Below are 14,858 nucleotides of genomic sequence, written 5' to 3'. Positions count from 1 at the left end.
TCCTTGATTGCCTTGTCTTCTCGGAGGATGAGCTCTCCAGGAGGGAGATTTCTTTGCACTGTGTTCTGCAAACAATGGAGTCTGAGCCTACCTACTGCCTCTAGGGGCTTCTCTAACACGAATTATAATTGTTAGCTTTAATCACTTTCATCAAAAAAGCCTGGTAATGGAGGATGGCAGTGTGCAGGATTTAGAAGGATCTGTAGGTTGTGTGTTAATTAAGCCACTATAGGTGAAAGTTTCTGATTTTGTTTCATAGGACTGATGCAAGATGTTGATGGATTGATGCCGTGTTGTTCCACATGGGATTTCCATCTCCCAAAGCACCATGCTGGCTGCTTGCTCTTGCACTTGAAATGAGGCAGAAATGGGGTGCTTGGTACTACTTCCCCAGCCTCCTGTCAGATGTCTAAACCTTGGTGTGGCTTTCTGCAGGTCCCTGTGCCGTTAGAGTTAATGGCTGCCTGGGCATTTGGCTTTGCAGCAATACAGCAGCTCAAGGGTGAGCCATCCCCTCTCGATGGATTCTCTTCCCAGCCGTTGCTGTAGCTGAACAGACAGTGTTTATCGTTGCTCTCCCTAATAGCAGCTTCTGTTTTGGCACGGAGGTTGAGCAGCGCGCTGGCTTGCAGATTAATTGCCCTTCTTTTGGCATCTAGTGAGGCTGAGCACACACCGCCCATGGCCTGTGCGGGCGGATGCGTCACTCGGTGCTGGGGGTTTCAGGGTGAATCAGGTTAGCAAAGTGGTGTGGAGCACAGTGGAAGAAAACTAAAGCGATCTCCTGTTGCGTAGGGGACAGGTGCTGCGAGACGGTGAACTTTAATAGGGAGTCATAAATGCAGCTACACCTCCCTTAATACATTTATTCTATGTTTTAGGGCATTAGCTAACTAAATTCCTGTAGTTCCTGCTGTGCACCTACTGCTAGTCAGTGCTGTCTCTCTAGCAAGTATTTTGCAAAATCTTTGCTGTGCTGAAATCCATATATTATTCCCTTCTGTGATTAAAATAAGAGCAAGAATTCCCCAAATTACATTTGAAATCTGCATAAAAATAGCATATGGCAGAGGCCAATTCAAGGTTATACATTTGGCATTTGGGGAGGGAAACCAAGAAAGATTTACCAGCCAGTACGCTCACATTATGATAAAATAATGGTAAGCTGGGAGGAGAGCATGTACTGCATCCTTAAAATGGCACAGTAGAGCCATAAACCACTATAAGTTGTGCTATCTCTAGCCCTTTATGCTCCAAGCAGAAGTTAAATCCAGGGTCTCATAAATGAAACAAAGATCTCATCTTAATTTCATTTAAAAAGCTGTTGCAAGGTAATGGGTAACAAACATTAACTTTATCAGCCTAGGGAAACCACCATTTCTGCTCCATACTGCTGCTATCAATTTGGTTATTTTCCAAAAGCTTCTCAGAGTAAGGTGGAGTTTTTCTATAAAATACAAGCAGAATAGTCCAAACAAATGGGACTTTTCCTCGAAGTAAAGCATATGAATGCCCTCACGAGGTGTTGCCTGGTCTGCTCTACACTTCTGAAACTGTTGTGTTTGTGTTTTTTTTTTTACTGTAACTGTGTATATTTGATCAAAATCCAAGGCTGCAAACAGCTAACATCTGGGGAGTTTTTCATTTGTACAATGAGAAATAATAGCCAGTCCTACCCTGAGTTTGTCTGTAAATTTCTTAGATGGCACAAAACCTGTTTATTGCTTACAGAGGCAGTTTTGCTGACAGATGGACCTGGAAAAGGTCTCTTTCTTTCTTCCAGAGCATCCATTCGTGCCTATTATAGAGAAATCATTCAGAAAGTGGCATGTGTGCTGGACTCTCAGGCCTTGTTTTAAGTTTTAATTTACTTGTCTGAATTCCAGGGTTACTGAAAGCAAGTGATTGCTCCTTTAGTACGTAAATAAGATTAATTATGCACTGGGGACTGGTGCCTCAGCAGTACGAGCTCCTTCTCTTTCCTGCTCCCACAGGACTGTCTCTCAAAGTATGTGTAGTACTGGGGTGAAAAGCAATTCTCTTTGGGGCATTGAAGATTAAAGCAGGACCATTCTGGGTCAGCTGTGTTAAAACCAGAGCCTTTGGGCTGCTTTTTTGGCCTACAGATTTCTTAGGCTATGAGCTGACCTGGCTGTGGTGTAGGGACAACAGCAAAGGAAGGAGCGGGGGGAGAGCTGTCCCAGTAAGGAAAGTCTCAGGGACCAGCTGCTATTCATGAGTCCTTGGGAACAACTAGACTCAACGCTGGATCCTTTTGTATATGGACTCTGCAAATGTTGACCTTCTTGCCATTTTAATATGCTTCTTCCAAATTATATAACTTTTCTTGGAAACAAACAGGACAGGAGAAGTCATTGCTGTTTCACTTCCATGGATTTTTTATGTTTTAATTGCTTAAATGGAACTGGGTGGCATCCCAGGGTCCTATGCCATCCAGCTTGACTCTGGCAAAACCAAAGTTTCATATGTGGTAACCCCAGCTATGAAGGAGCAGTGTTTAATGTGTAAATAGTTGCACTAAACCCAGTGCCTACAGGAGGCTGACCTGGATCCATGCGTTTCATGCTTTTATCAATTAATGTTACATTTAGGGTGAAGCACAACACTTAGAAGAAAATACTGAAAACATAAGGGGATGAAGTTTATCATATAACTGCTGAAATACAGCAATCCTTACAGTTATTATTTATGTTCTTTTCAAACCAGATCTTTCAAGTGCAACAGCCATCTAAACTATCTAAAATATATGATAAATCCTCAAGTGTAACAGTAGTTAATCAAGATCACATTGGAGTCTGTTATAGCAAAGAAATACTCGTATATGTGCATCTGTATTTGCTTGCTACCTGTATATCTCTTTTTTTTTTTTTTAAGTGGTTGGCAAGGGTAGCCTTTGGTAGTTGCATGCTATTTTTGTTTTCATATTCAGAGATATGCTGCATAGAGATTAAAAAAAAATGTACACAGGCTTTCAAAAAGCAAATCTGTTGTCCAAAAACATTTGTTCATTGCTTCATCCTCTACTACAGAGGAAGTTTATAAATTTCTGTACAGCAAAAAGTTCATGAGTGCCTAATAAATCCTCAGGGGCAAGTATAAATGTTTTTTTTAATTATTTTTTCTCTTTGTTTCCAGAAATACTGAATTCAGTACTCTGCAAAAATAGCGTATGGATTTTCAGCACCTGAAGAACAAGAAAAGGTAATTACTTCATCTTATGCTCTACTACTATTTGTTAGCCATGCTAAAATATTAAACCACTCAATCATGTCACTGCAGTACTGTCTCTGTATGTGGATTGTGTATATTTTCAGTTACACACTCACAGTTTCCTGAGAATATTCTTTTATAGGAAGGGAACAGGGAAACAAAAGCAGGAAAACATAAAATACTGAAGTAAAATGATACAGAATGGTACACTGTGAAATTTTTCAGCATGTGTATATGTTAAGCAATTCTAACAGGGGAGGAGAATGAAGGTTTAGGTGTGCTAATGGAAAATGCTTAGGAACTCTCAGCATTTGCAAGCTTGCCTCAGACAGCCTTATAGCACAGCAGGCAAGCATGGCAGGAGGCACAGCATTCATCACTGCAGCAGTGTGATATTCTGGTGACCAAGTCACCTGTGGGTGATGTATCCTATACTGGAGGTTGTAGACCTGCTGCCACCTGTGAGCCCACCTCCTGCAGCCAAGGGCCCTGATCCTCTTGGGTCGTGACATTTTGCTTGAGCACTGAAGCTCAACAGGGCTGTTGCTCTGTTGCCAGTGTTAAACAAAATGCTATTCATCAAACTTTCATGAGCCACTTTACCAGGGGCTGCATCTTGAAAGACGAGGCTCTGGAAAGCAGCGACGAAAGCAATGCTGCTTTGTGTTGCTACCATCTCATGTATTTTGTTTCATCTTTTTTCCAAGGCTGAGAAACAAGCACGTCTGCAGGACCTTGTGTGCTTTTGCACTTTGCTCCTTTCCGGAGACAAATGACATACAAGTTGAACAAGAAGGGCATGGCCGTGTTGTAGAATTGTAGTCATGTTACAGCTGGTACATCCTTCCAGCTGTACAGCTGTAGTAATTTCAGTGTGAGATGTGTACGCTTAGATGCCACAGCATGGAGAACAAAGGAAGTATGTAGCATGAAGGTCTAAAATTCTGAGTATTAAAAAGCTAGTATGTGGAGAGATGCAACGACACAAAGGTGAAGTGACACAGAGAGCACAAGCAAGGAATGTTGGGGGATCAGGAATGTTTATGTATGAACTGCTACCATGTTCTTAGATGACACAACATCGTTTTGGGTTGAAAAATGCATGTGAGTGACATCTTGTGTTCACTTTGTCTGCAATACTTTGCTGCCAGTAATTAGAGTGATCATTTTAGAGGCATCAGTAAACAAAGAGGGAAAACACAAATCAGAGAAGTTGATAGATGCCATCTTCTTCATGTATCAGGCTTTGGAAGCCTGTCTTCCTTCCCAACAAATGGAAATGCTGTCAGTTCTCAGGAAGTGTGTAGGAACACAATTAAAGGGCCTAGAATCGTAGAATTATTAAAGTTGGAAAAAATCACTAAGATCATCTACTCCAACCATCAGCCCATCACCACCATGCCCAGTAAAACACATCAATAAGTGCCATATGTACCCTTTTCTTAAAAGGCTTGAGGGTAAATGTTGTCAACTAATACCCACTTCTTGCTCTCATTCTTGCCTGTCTTCTGTGGTGGACTCTGTGTGCATCAGTTTAGTTTAATACAAAATTATAACAGGAGAGAAAAAACAGGAGACTGAAGGAGAAGCTCTAGGATTAAATAAACCTTTGATTAAAATACACTGAGATTTTATAAACCATGCTCCCCTGGTGTATTGTCATCATAGTGTTTTGAATTCCCTTCTACATGATGATAAATGCAACTCTTTTTGTTGGATACTTCCACTGGGATTTACAGTCTCATGTAATGCTCTGTAATATGTTGTGTTACCATTGCCAGCTTGCTTGTCTGTCCTGGGACTGTTATGTGTGGGCATTTAACGTGTGTGGAAACTGTAGGATAAATGTAATGGGGGCTCAAACAATTCATTGCTCTAACCATAACATTATTTTATCCATGTCAAAAACAAATTCAAAAATGCAATTTCTTTAAAATCATTAATTTCAAAAAGGAAGTAATAAGATTTTTTAAAATTTTTTACATTTTGCTGCCTAGGTATCCTGCAGATTACAGCAAAATGCCGTGTGTTGGCAAAGAGAAGGACTGTGCAGTTCACTGTTACTTTGATTGCTTGGTTTTCTTCCACAAAAAAAGTGTAAGATTAGACTCCAAGTTATTTGAGCAATTTTAAATCTCAGCAAATCCAATCCTCAGTGTTTATTTTTGCTTTTGGTACAATTTTAAGGAGAATTCTGAGAAATCTGTATTTCTCAAGCAAGAAAGAAACTAAATATACTCCCAGATTCATCATGGCTAAGTGCTTTCCAAGGACTTGGAATGAAACTCCCTGTACTTCAATTCCGCGTGGCTCAAACACAGGAATTATTCCCAGAGGGTTTCTTAAGAGCTATAGACATTGTTTTAACGTCTAAACATAAGCAATATCATAAGTAGGTAAGGCTATGTACGTTGCAAAGTAATGGCCGCTTACATTGTTATGTTTGATCAAGGTGTTATTTTTATCAACCGCTCGTGTTCTCTGCGGTCAGGTGGCCACACACAGTTTCTTTCAGCCTGCGAAAGGGATCCCACAGAGCCATTTAGCTCTGTCATCTGAATGAGCAGGCAGCTGTGAGCTCCGTGATTCTTCCAGACGTGGTTCAGCAGTGTCCTTCCATCTGGTGCAGTGTGTTGCAGTGGCCAGGCAGATACTTGTCAGATGCTTGTGCTGTTTTCATTATATTGAATAGATGCCAGCTTCTCTGTGTGTGCTATACTTTGGAAAAGATGTTGCCCCATAGTCTGGGAGAGATGACATCTATGTGGGTATCCATCCTTGTGGAATAGGAGTTGGGGATTTTTTGCTGGCAAGGATGGATTTTGCACCATGTGAGGGTCTGCCATCATCTTGTCTAAGCTGTTAGCCTCAGCCTGAACTTTTAGAAATTGAGAGTTTATTTTCATTCTCTGCATACTCAGGCCAAAGTAAGAGATCCCAAGGCTCAAGGGCATCCGTAGCGCTCTTTTCTTTTGTACTCGGTGCCTTTTTCTCTTTTTTAAATGGCTGGCCATGACATTAAGATTTCTAATTAATTTAGAAACCACAGGCAGTTGAAGAGAGTGAGCAATGTAATAACTGGGCCATGGGGCAGAGTAAAAGCACATCAATTATTCAGGCAGTCACTGCTGCTTATTCCCTTCCCGGAGCTGTGCTGGCTGTCAGTGTGTGTCAGCTATGCCGCTAATGCCCTTCAGAATTTACATGCATAAACAGTGGCCTTTTAAAATCTGTGTGAGGATAACTTCAGCCTTTCAAATGATGGCTGCCAGCACAGCAAGGAAAGTGTGCTCTGTCTGGCAAATGCTCAGGGCCCCGTCCGGTATTTTGGGTGCCTTGTTAAGAATGGGGATCTTGGCAGTGCATCTGCCGGAAGCCTTTGGGGCAGAGTTGTTCCTCAGAAAGGTGAGGGGCAGTCTGAGCCATGGGAAGAAAGAAACAGTCTTGGTTTAAAATGCAGATCATGGCTGAGAGCCCTCTCTCTGAGCCAGAGAAGAGCAACATCTCTAACATACCTTTCTTTCCTGCTATTTCTGTGAAATCCCCATGCAAAGATGTCCCAGGTGGCTCTTGGGCTGGATGAACCCAGTGTACTTGCACTGTGTGTACAAATCTCAGAAAGCAAAGAAGCCTCCTAGCCAAAGGTGGTCCTTCCTCCACCTCCTCTTCCTCACTGTCATGGCTATTTCACATTCAGAGCTTTAACTTAGTGGTTTGAAAATAAGGACTAGGGGCTCCATTGGATTTTCTGCTGTGGGCTCCAGGCAGAGCAAGCACAAAGCCTTGTTTTGCTGGCTGGCCTGTCTGTGCCTGCTGCTCGAGGCATCCACCTTGCTTTCTAGAAAGTGAACTGATTTGTGAAGGCGACGATAGAAAATGAGCTTTGCTAATTATGTGTTGTGATGGTGAAATGACCGACTTCAGTTTGGAAAGCGCTGGCTGTAATTAACAGTGAAAGGCTTTATTCTCTGATCTGTGCAGCCATTTATGAATCACTTCTCCCCACGGAAACTTTTAAATCTGTCTCACTGGGGAGCCTGAGGAGGAACAGGTAAAATGGATTTGCTTTAATAGCTGTGGTTGTAACTTAAACACTTGAAATGATATTAAGCATCTTTCTCCATTAGCATTTCATGTTGATCCTGATGATATACCAGCCGAGGCTAAGACAGGATCAGCATTCATTAAATGGAAGAAACTAAACTCTGCAGACAAACACTCTGGCTAAATGGGGCCTTCAGTGCACTGAGAACAAGAATGCAATTAGCTGAAATGTTTGTTTACAAAATCTAATTCCTGGGGAGTATCTACTCAGATTGTTGCTTCCATTTGTTGGGTTGTGCTTGTTGCCAGGGCTTGCAGTCTTTGTAAAGCTCGGCTGCAGCACATACATAATGGATTGGCTACATGTGGACAAAGCTGAAGAGCATCAGCTCTATGAGCAGGTGCTTCAGTGATGTACCTCTCCCAGACACCTACAAGAGCCCTCGGGCCTGGGAAGCCCCTTCACAAGAGGCTTTGGCTTCATTCCTCGCTTCTATTTCTGTGGTGATGGACATCCTAGCATACCAATTGCCAATCTCTTGTACAACTTGTTATGGAGCTACTGGTGTGCCAGAATTTATTTGTACATTCCCCCAGTGTATTTTGCAGTTATTTGTTGCAGTCAGTAGTCTAATAGCTATGAGATGTTCTAGTTATTAAATGGTAGACTGAAAAAAAGCTGGAAATTGTGTAGCACTGAGTATTGTTGTCAGTCTGCCCCCATCCCCCATGTGAACCCTAAACCAGGGAAATAACAGATAAACTCCAGCTAAGTAAGGATGTGTCCTTCTGAAGGTACTGGCATGAAGAGCTTTGCCACCTTCTCTCTTGTTGGCTGAGAATCTTGGGCAGCCTTGGAATGTAATTTAGCTCATCTGCTATAGTGAGTCAAAAATGCAACTTCTCCTCTGGTTACAGAAGGAATAAGAGAGTTGCTTTTATTATTATTAATGATTATGATGATTATTTATTTTTACACTAAATTCAGGCTGATAACATAGTTAAAAGGTTATATTTTGGTGAAGGAAGAGACATGAGAAAACTATTATAAGAAAATGTAAACATGGCTTGTGGGAGCCAGATGAGAAAACTGATCCTGACAAGAATAAAATGGCTCACGCCACTTTTAATATTGGTTATGCATGAAGGGAAGGGAGAGCGAGTGCTCAGGCTCTTCATTCTGTGCCTGTGCCTAGGTGATGAACTACCACTGGTGGGTTTGATTTGTTGCTGCACAGGGTTTGTGGCGTGTAAAGGATCAGATGTTCCGAGCATGTGTTGATACCAACAAAATAGCACGTATTAATTTTAAAGGATGTAATAAAGCATTACTTTGCACGCTAGGATGAAATGCTGCAATATTTATTAGCTCATTTACTTCATGCTATGGCGCTCTACTTTCTTTGCAGTTATTTCTTGTGGCTTCCTTTCTGATAAATAGGGTGTCTGGACTTGTTCATCAGGTGACATTGGGCATGTAAGCATTTCCTGGACACATTTGCCTCATGTGTCTGGTGGCAAACATTAAACAGTTACCAGAATAATACAATTTCCTTCCCATTTGCTGAATACTGGATATTAATGGAATAGTCGGTGTAATCTGTTCAGCGATGGCTTATAGGCATGTTAAATGATGGGGAACAGACTAATGAAGACCATCCTATTGATGGATAAGGGTGACAATTCACCAACCCCAGAGTAATTGAAATAAAACAAAGCTGCTTTTGCCTAATCTGCAGAGCAGCAGGCGACACACGGGTGTTTAGCAGCGTGTCTGGAAGGTGATCATGGTGTGTGGGTCTTGGGAGGACACCAAGCCCTAAAAATCCTTTGCTGTTAAACCAAAGAGGACCATCTCTGTGTAGTTAACGTGGATCCACTGGTCCTGTGCAGTAATGTCTCCTCTCCCAAGAGCAGAGTAGGGAAGCCAGGCTGGAGCAAGGCAGGGACATTTTGCAAGATGGTTGCCCTAACTGCCTGCAGCAGTCAGTCAGAACTGTATGCAGGAATTTGCTGCATTGGCACCAGGTTTTCAACTTCTGCTGGTAATGCTAACCCAAGGAGGCACAGCCAGACCTTCTCTGCTTGGGCGAGTGCTTCTTGCTAGAGGCTGCTCGGGTGTCCCCTGGGATCTAATGCTAATGCAGCATTAAAACACTGCTTTTTCAGTGTAAATACTGGAGCCGACAAATGCTGTCTTTAATTTGTGAGAACTGTTCCCAGTATTATGCACTTGCATATGCCTGGGAGTCTATTCTCAAGACTCTGCATGGGTCTGTCTCCTATGAAAGCTAACTGTCCTGTTAGGAGAAGATCCTGCTACTTTAATAAGATACATATATTTGTGTCACAGGTGGGTTTTTGCTGAGGTAATAGAAGAAATCCTGAACGGTGGCAAATAAAGTTTGAAGTATATTGTGCTTTCCTGTCCTTTCATCTCCCCTCTCTCGTGCCCTTCTTCCTTCCCACTCCTTCCTCTCCTGGCACTAGGAAGGGAGGTGTCTTCCCACCCCTTCTGGCATTCCACGTTGCATATAATCTTCATCTCTTCTGCACTTCCACAGGCAGTTGCGCTGCTATTAAAATCTAGGCCTTGAGGTTTTCTTACTAGTGTGATTTGAATTAAGTCTAATTTAGACTAAAGTTTTAAGAGCTGTCTCCCCCTCCTTCCCATGCAAAATAAATTGGAGAGTTTAAATGCACTGTGTCTGGCTTGGAGGCATTTCCCTGTGGTTTATTACTTCGCTTTTATTGATAGGCCGTGTTTGCTCTCACACAAACTGATTAATTTGAACTTGATGATTTGTTTCACAGAAGTAGTTTGCACAGGGATGAGGGCCAAATTAAGGCTTTTTATGGGGTGGAAACTTGAGTTCCTATAGACTTCTTCAGATCATGGTTCTGCATCCTGCAAAGTTTGTAGAAACTCAGATAAAGTGGCCCTTGGCACATGTGTGAGGAAACCTGTTTAAGTAGCTGTTGGAAGATAAGTTAAATCACTGATGGCTTTTGAAAATTTCAGAATGTCCTGCTGAAGCAAAATGGAGCATTTTTAAAGGGATCTGATTATTATTCTTAATTTCCAAAAATAAGAACAAAATGGTAAGAATCAATCCAATTATATTAGAATATGAAGGTATGCAAAGTACAGAAGCATTAGATATGTATTTCTTCACTAGAAATACACCCCCAAGGAATCATTCTATTTATAAGATGAGCTTAGTATTATGATAATGCAAAAGAAGTCTATAATTTATAGTTCCAAGTGGAGATGAAGAAATTTAATGTGTCACCTTCTCTATTCATTACCCCAGCAGTCAAGACTAACAGACTGTTCCTTCACCTTTGCTGTCAATCATTTAGATAGACCAATTATGGATTCTGTTAAAAATATATATATTAAAAGGGAAAATGCAGCTGGAAAAGGTTCAACATACTTAAAAAAAAAAAAAAAAAAAAAAAAAAAAAAAAAAAACCAAAAAACAAAAAACCCAAAAACAACAACAACAAAAATTAGGTCTGCAAAGGGCATATTTAGTGCCACACTTAGAGATTCATGGCCCATACTTTCCAACTATTACTCTGGCGATCATGAAGACCTGACTTGACTCTTGAGTGTTTTTGTGTTAGAAGAGAGCTGGTGACAACTGACAGTCGCTTGCTCTACCATTTAGAACCAGTCATTGACTGATGGTTTGGAAATATGAATTGGGAGGAGGTGAAAGATTAGGTCTTAAGTTGGTATTTGGACCATGGCTTTGTGGAACTTTTCACAGATACTGAAGCATAAGCATTCTGTCTGAGTTGAGATGGGTGTTAATTTTAATCAACAGTTTTGAGTTTTGAGCCTTTGGGTCTCTGGTGCAGCCCTTCTTTAGCACTGAATTTAAAAGGTACTGTTTCTTTTTAAGATGTGGGATATAATTGTGTTGACCTCTGTTTCTCCACTACTAAATATTCAACATGCTCCAAAAAATCCACAGAACTGAAAGTGGAAAATGAAATTCCTTATTGAGATGCATAAATAGTCATGGATTTAGTAATCTTGTTTTAAAGCAGCTGCATTCCTTTGGGGTAAGTTTATTATGACAAAATATACATGGCCAAACTTAAATATATTTAACCTAATATGATCAGACTGATTTGGAGCAGAGGTAGGTCAACACTAAGTGCTTTTGAAAATCTCATCCAGGCTCTCTAGAGATTGAGGCTACAAGTGCAGAACATCAGCCTAAGTCATGCTGAAGAGGCAGAAGGGATGTTTCTTAGTGGAGAGAGGCTTCAGTAGGAAAGCATGAGCTCAAAACAGACCAGAGGGGTAGGAAAGAGCTACAGTCAAATAGGAAAATATCCAGCTTTGCCTCAGGCATGAGTTGCTGGGGCTTCAAAGTTAAGCCATTTGTTTGCATCTATAATTTGGTGCTACCTATGGTGTGTGTATGGGCGGAATTCCTAGTTTCGGATGAGTAAGGCATTGCCTTTGCCTGTGATGTGTGCAGCTGTACAGGGAAGGGAATACAGATCAGAGGCTTTGGGCTGCCAGCTGCTGGTTTACCTCTTTGGTTTTGTCTTCTGGCAGAAGGAAGGTTGTTGCAAAGTCCATGTCCTTGGGATTTGTAACACACAGTGAAATATCATATGGTAACTCCTTCCCAGTGCAGGTTTTTTTCATATTATTTCTTAAAGCACATTACTATCTTAGCTATATGCCTGAATAGAGTCTTCCCATTGAACATGGAGAAAAACTTCAGGGATGTTCTATTGTCTCTGAGTAGCACATATAGCTGGATTAGCCAAGGATTTGGGAACATGAGGTCTAGTGAAAGCTGTGTAAAGATGGTCAGCGTTCTTTGTATGCGTGGCTTCTTTCTGAAATAAATGTGATTGTGATACTTTGAAGTGTCCTCCAGGATCTGAGTTTGCCTCCTAAATTATGTGGGTGTGATACAAGGTGTGTGTGTGTGTGCGGGCTGCTGGTGCCTTCTCCCTACGCAGCAGCAGTTGTGGGATTTCAGACCCCCCAGAGGAAAGCAGCCTTGCCAAGCTCCATAATATTTAGAGAGTTGCTTTGTCTCTCCTTTTAACTGTTGTGTTTTATTCAAGTGACAGTCTGATTTGCTGATGAAACTTTCTCTCAGGTATAAGCAACAACTTTAGCCCTTAAAATGCAGCAGTGTGAGGCTTTTTGAAACAGCACATAATTGCTTTCTGCACAAAACTGTGTGAGTTGAACCTCCTGGCTTCATTACTGTGTCAGTGATTGTATAGAGGAGCACACACATCTCAGTAAGTGGATCTACGTCTATGGAATTTTTTCCATTTGCATGTTCGTAGTACTGTGTGGAGCCTGACAGCATGTATGTGTCTGGGGGCTGGGCCTGGTGCCTATGTGCCCCATCCCTGCACAAGCCCAACCATATACAAGTAAAGGCTGGGAAGGAAGCAGCACATGGACTAAACAGTTGGGGTGGGCCAATGTAAGAGCAAGATGGTTCTGCTGAGTGTAATGTATAGAAGTCACAGAATGCCAGCTGGCTAATCATTTTTGAATGATTTGTAGGTATCAAAGCAGAAGTGAGTTTTAAGGAGATATGAAGGAGAGTGTTGTTGTGACTCTGCAGATTTGTAGTTTTTACGTGCAGAAAGAATGATTCTGAAAAAGTGTGAAGGTTACTGCTACCATGCCGTTCTTCTACTTATTTTTGTATTTTTATTACATATATTTTTATATGTATTTTTTCTTTCTTTTTGTCCTGTTCTTTTTTCTTCACAGAACCTTTCTAATGAGGCTGGATGATGGTGAGCCTCAATGTTGTGCTTCAAATGCCAGTTTTTAAACCAGCTGAGAATCTGACCTGATGTTTAGCACTCACTTGGTACTTTCATCTTCAAAGCACTGTGCAAACATTAATTAATTCTGTTGGGGTGCTTGCAGGAAAGTGATGTTGGAATAGCTATGCAGGCTGTGAAGCAGGGAGAGATGAGACAGTATTTTTGGGCTTCAGGTGTGTGTGTGTGTGCGCATGTATGTATGTGTATATATACACTTGCATAATTCTACTGAGGGCTCCACAGCAAGTGGTTTAATGGCAGCAAAGCTTCTAGATGCTGTTTTTAGTACCACGTGGGTGCTCAATACTCCAAAAGGAAGATTGATGTCCCTGCATCTGCAGCCCTACCCTGGCGTTTCTCTGGGAATCAGGTAGGTTCAGGCTGCAGACAGGCACCTCAGGGGCCAGATGAGTGCTGTGCAGATGCTAGGTGCTGAGACAAAGGCTGTGTAGAAGCCAGGGGTGCTGTTGCATGCTTTTCACGGGGAAAAAATCTCATGAATATATTAATTGCTTGCAGTACATGCAGATTTGGGATTTTCACAGATGCTATGCTTTTTGCATATTCAAAAATAATTTTGCTTGTGCAGACACTGGCTTTGGTAAGAGTGAAGAAGAAGCAGGGTCAGTTCGCAATGTTACTGCATAAAGTTGCTTCTTTCAGGCCTTGGCTGGCAGAAAGGACCATGCTGAAACCTGTAATTTGCTGTTTATCATAGCTGTGTAAACAGCCTTTTGTATGGGGCATGCAAACCTGACCGGAGAAGATGAGGATGCCTTAGCATCCTTGGCCACCAGTTCTGCACAGGTAGAGTAGTAACAACCCACACAACATGTAGCATGAGTCAATTCATACTGTCCATATAGTGCCCAGAGCATTATTCAGTGTTTTTATTGGGGTGTAACACTGAAATCTACTCAAGCAGTCATTATATCCTTAAAAGGGACTTTTTAATAATGACAGGTACTGATGCTAGGTAGCTAACAGCGAACCACAGAAATATGTCATTTGACTTATGCTTTGTCACTCAGTTCCAGGTCAAAATGGATGTTTTGTTCGTAAGTTGTTTTTGTTTGTTTTTTTTTTTCTTTTCAAGTCTTTCAAGGGCCATGGGATATCCGATAGGGTTTGCTTGAGGGGGACTGAGCTGGTGTTTCAGAGACGGCCTGAGGGTAGGAGTGGGGAGGGGGAGGTGGGCAATGCATCAACAAGCTGCACTTGGAGCTCTCTGAGTCTTGGCTGTACCCCAGCTCTTGACATGAGGAAATTTGTTGGCAAACATGGGGGGCAAAAAGGGCAAGAAGCTGCGGGAGACCCGTATAGACTCATGCAGGCAGATCTGCTGCCCAGCTGGGATGTGTTGATTCATGACCAGCAGCAAGTGTGTTTCTACCCTTTCCTGAGAGCTGCTTATTTTTTTGGAGAAGGTCTTTTTGAGTGATTTTCCTTGCTGAGTTGTGTGGTTAACTCACAGCCTTTGGGAGTAAGGGATCATGATACAGTTGTGATGCAAAGATAGCCCTTTGCACACAGGTTTCCAGCTGCCAGGAATTATTTGAAAGAGATGCTATCCTGAAAAGCACTTATAAGCCCTCGCAAATAAACTGCCAAGGGTTGGCCTTTAGATTATTCAACCACAAAGGGAAAAAGAGATGTGCATGAATTTTGTTGGAATTGCCTCCATGTTTCCTTCCTTCCCGGCCTGCAATTAGTTGTTATTAAAGTGGTAAATGTGCAAGCTCTGATGGGGA

General features: G+C 41.8%; 1 protein-coding gene across 11 annotated transcripts in view; it reads left to right on the top strand.

Moving 5' to 3' along the window:
* ADGRL3 (adhesion G protein-coupled receptor L3) overlaps positions 1–14,858 on the top strand; it is a 488,842-nt gene that overhangs the window by 90,317 nt on the left and 383,667 nt on the right. For all 11 annotated transcript variants that reach the window (XM_052682231.1, XM_052682224.1, XM_052682227.1 and 8 more), the window contains exon 2: positions 3,157–3,222. The gene's annotated coding sequence lies outside the window, so the exon portion shown is untranslated. The remainder of the gene's footprint in view (positions 1–3,156; positions 3,223–14,858) is intronic.

The sequence above is a fragment of the Tympanuchus pallidicinctus genome, unplaced genomic scaffold, assembly GCF_026119805.1.
Source record: "Tympanuchus pallidicinctus isolate F22 unplaced genomic scaffold, pur_lepc_1.0 scaffold2, whole genome shotgun sequence".
Lineage (NCBI taxonomy): Eukaryota > Metazoa > Chordata > Aves > Galliformes > Phasianidae > Tympanuchus > Tympanuchus pallidicinctus.
Note: the sequence above shows the minus strand (reverse complement) of the source record. Positions and strands in the feature narration are given on the sequence as shown.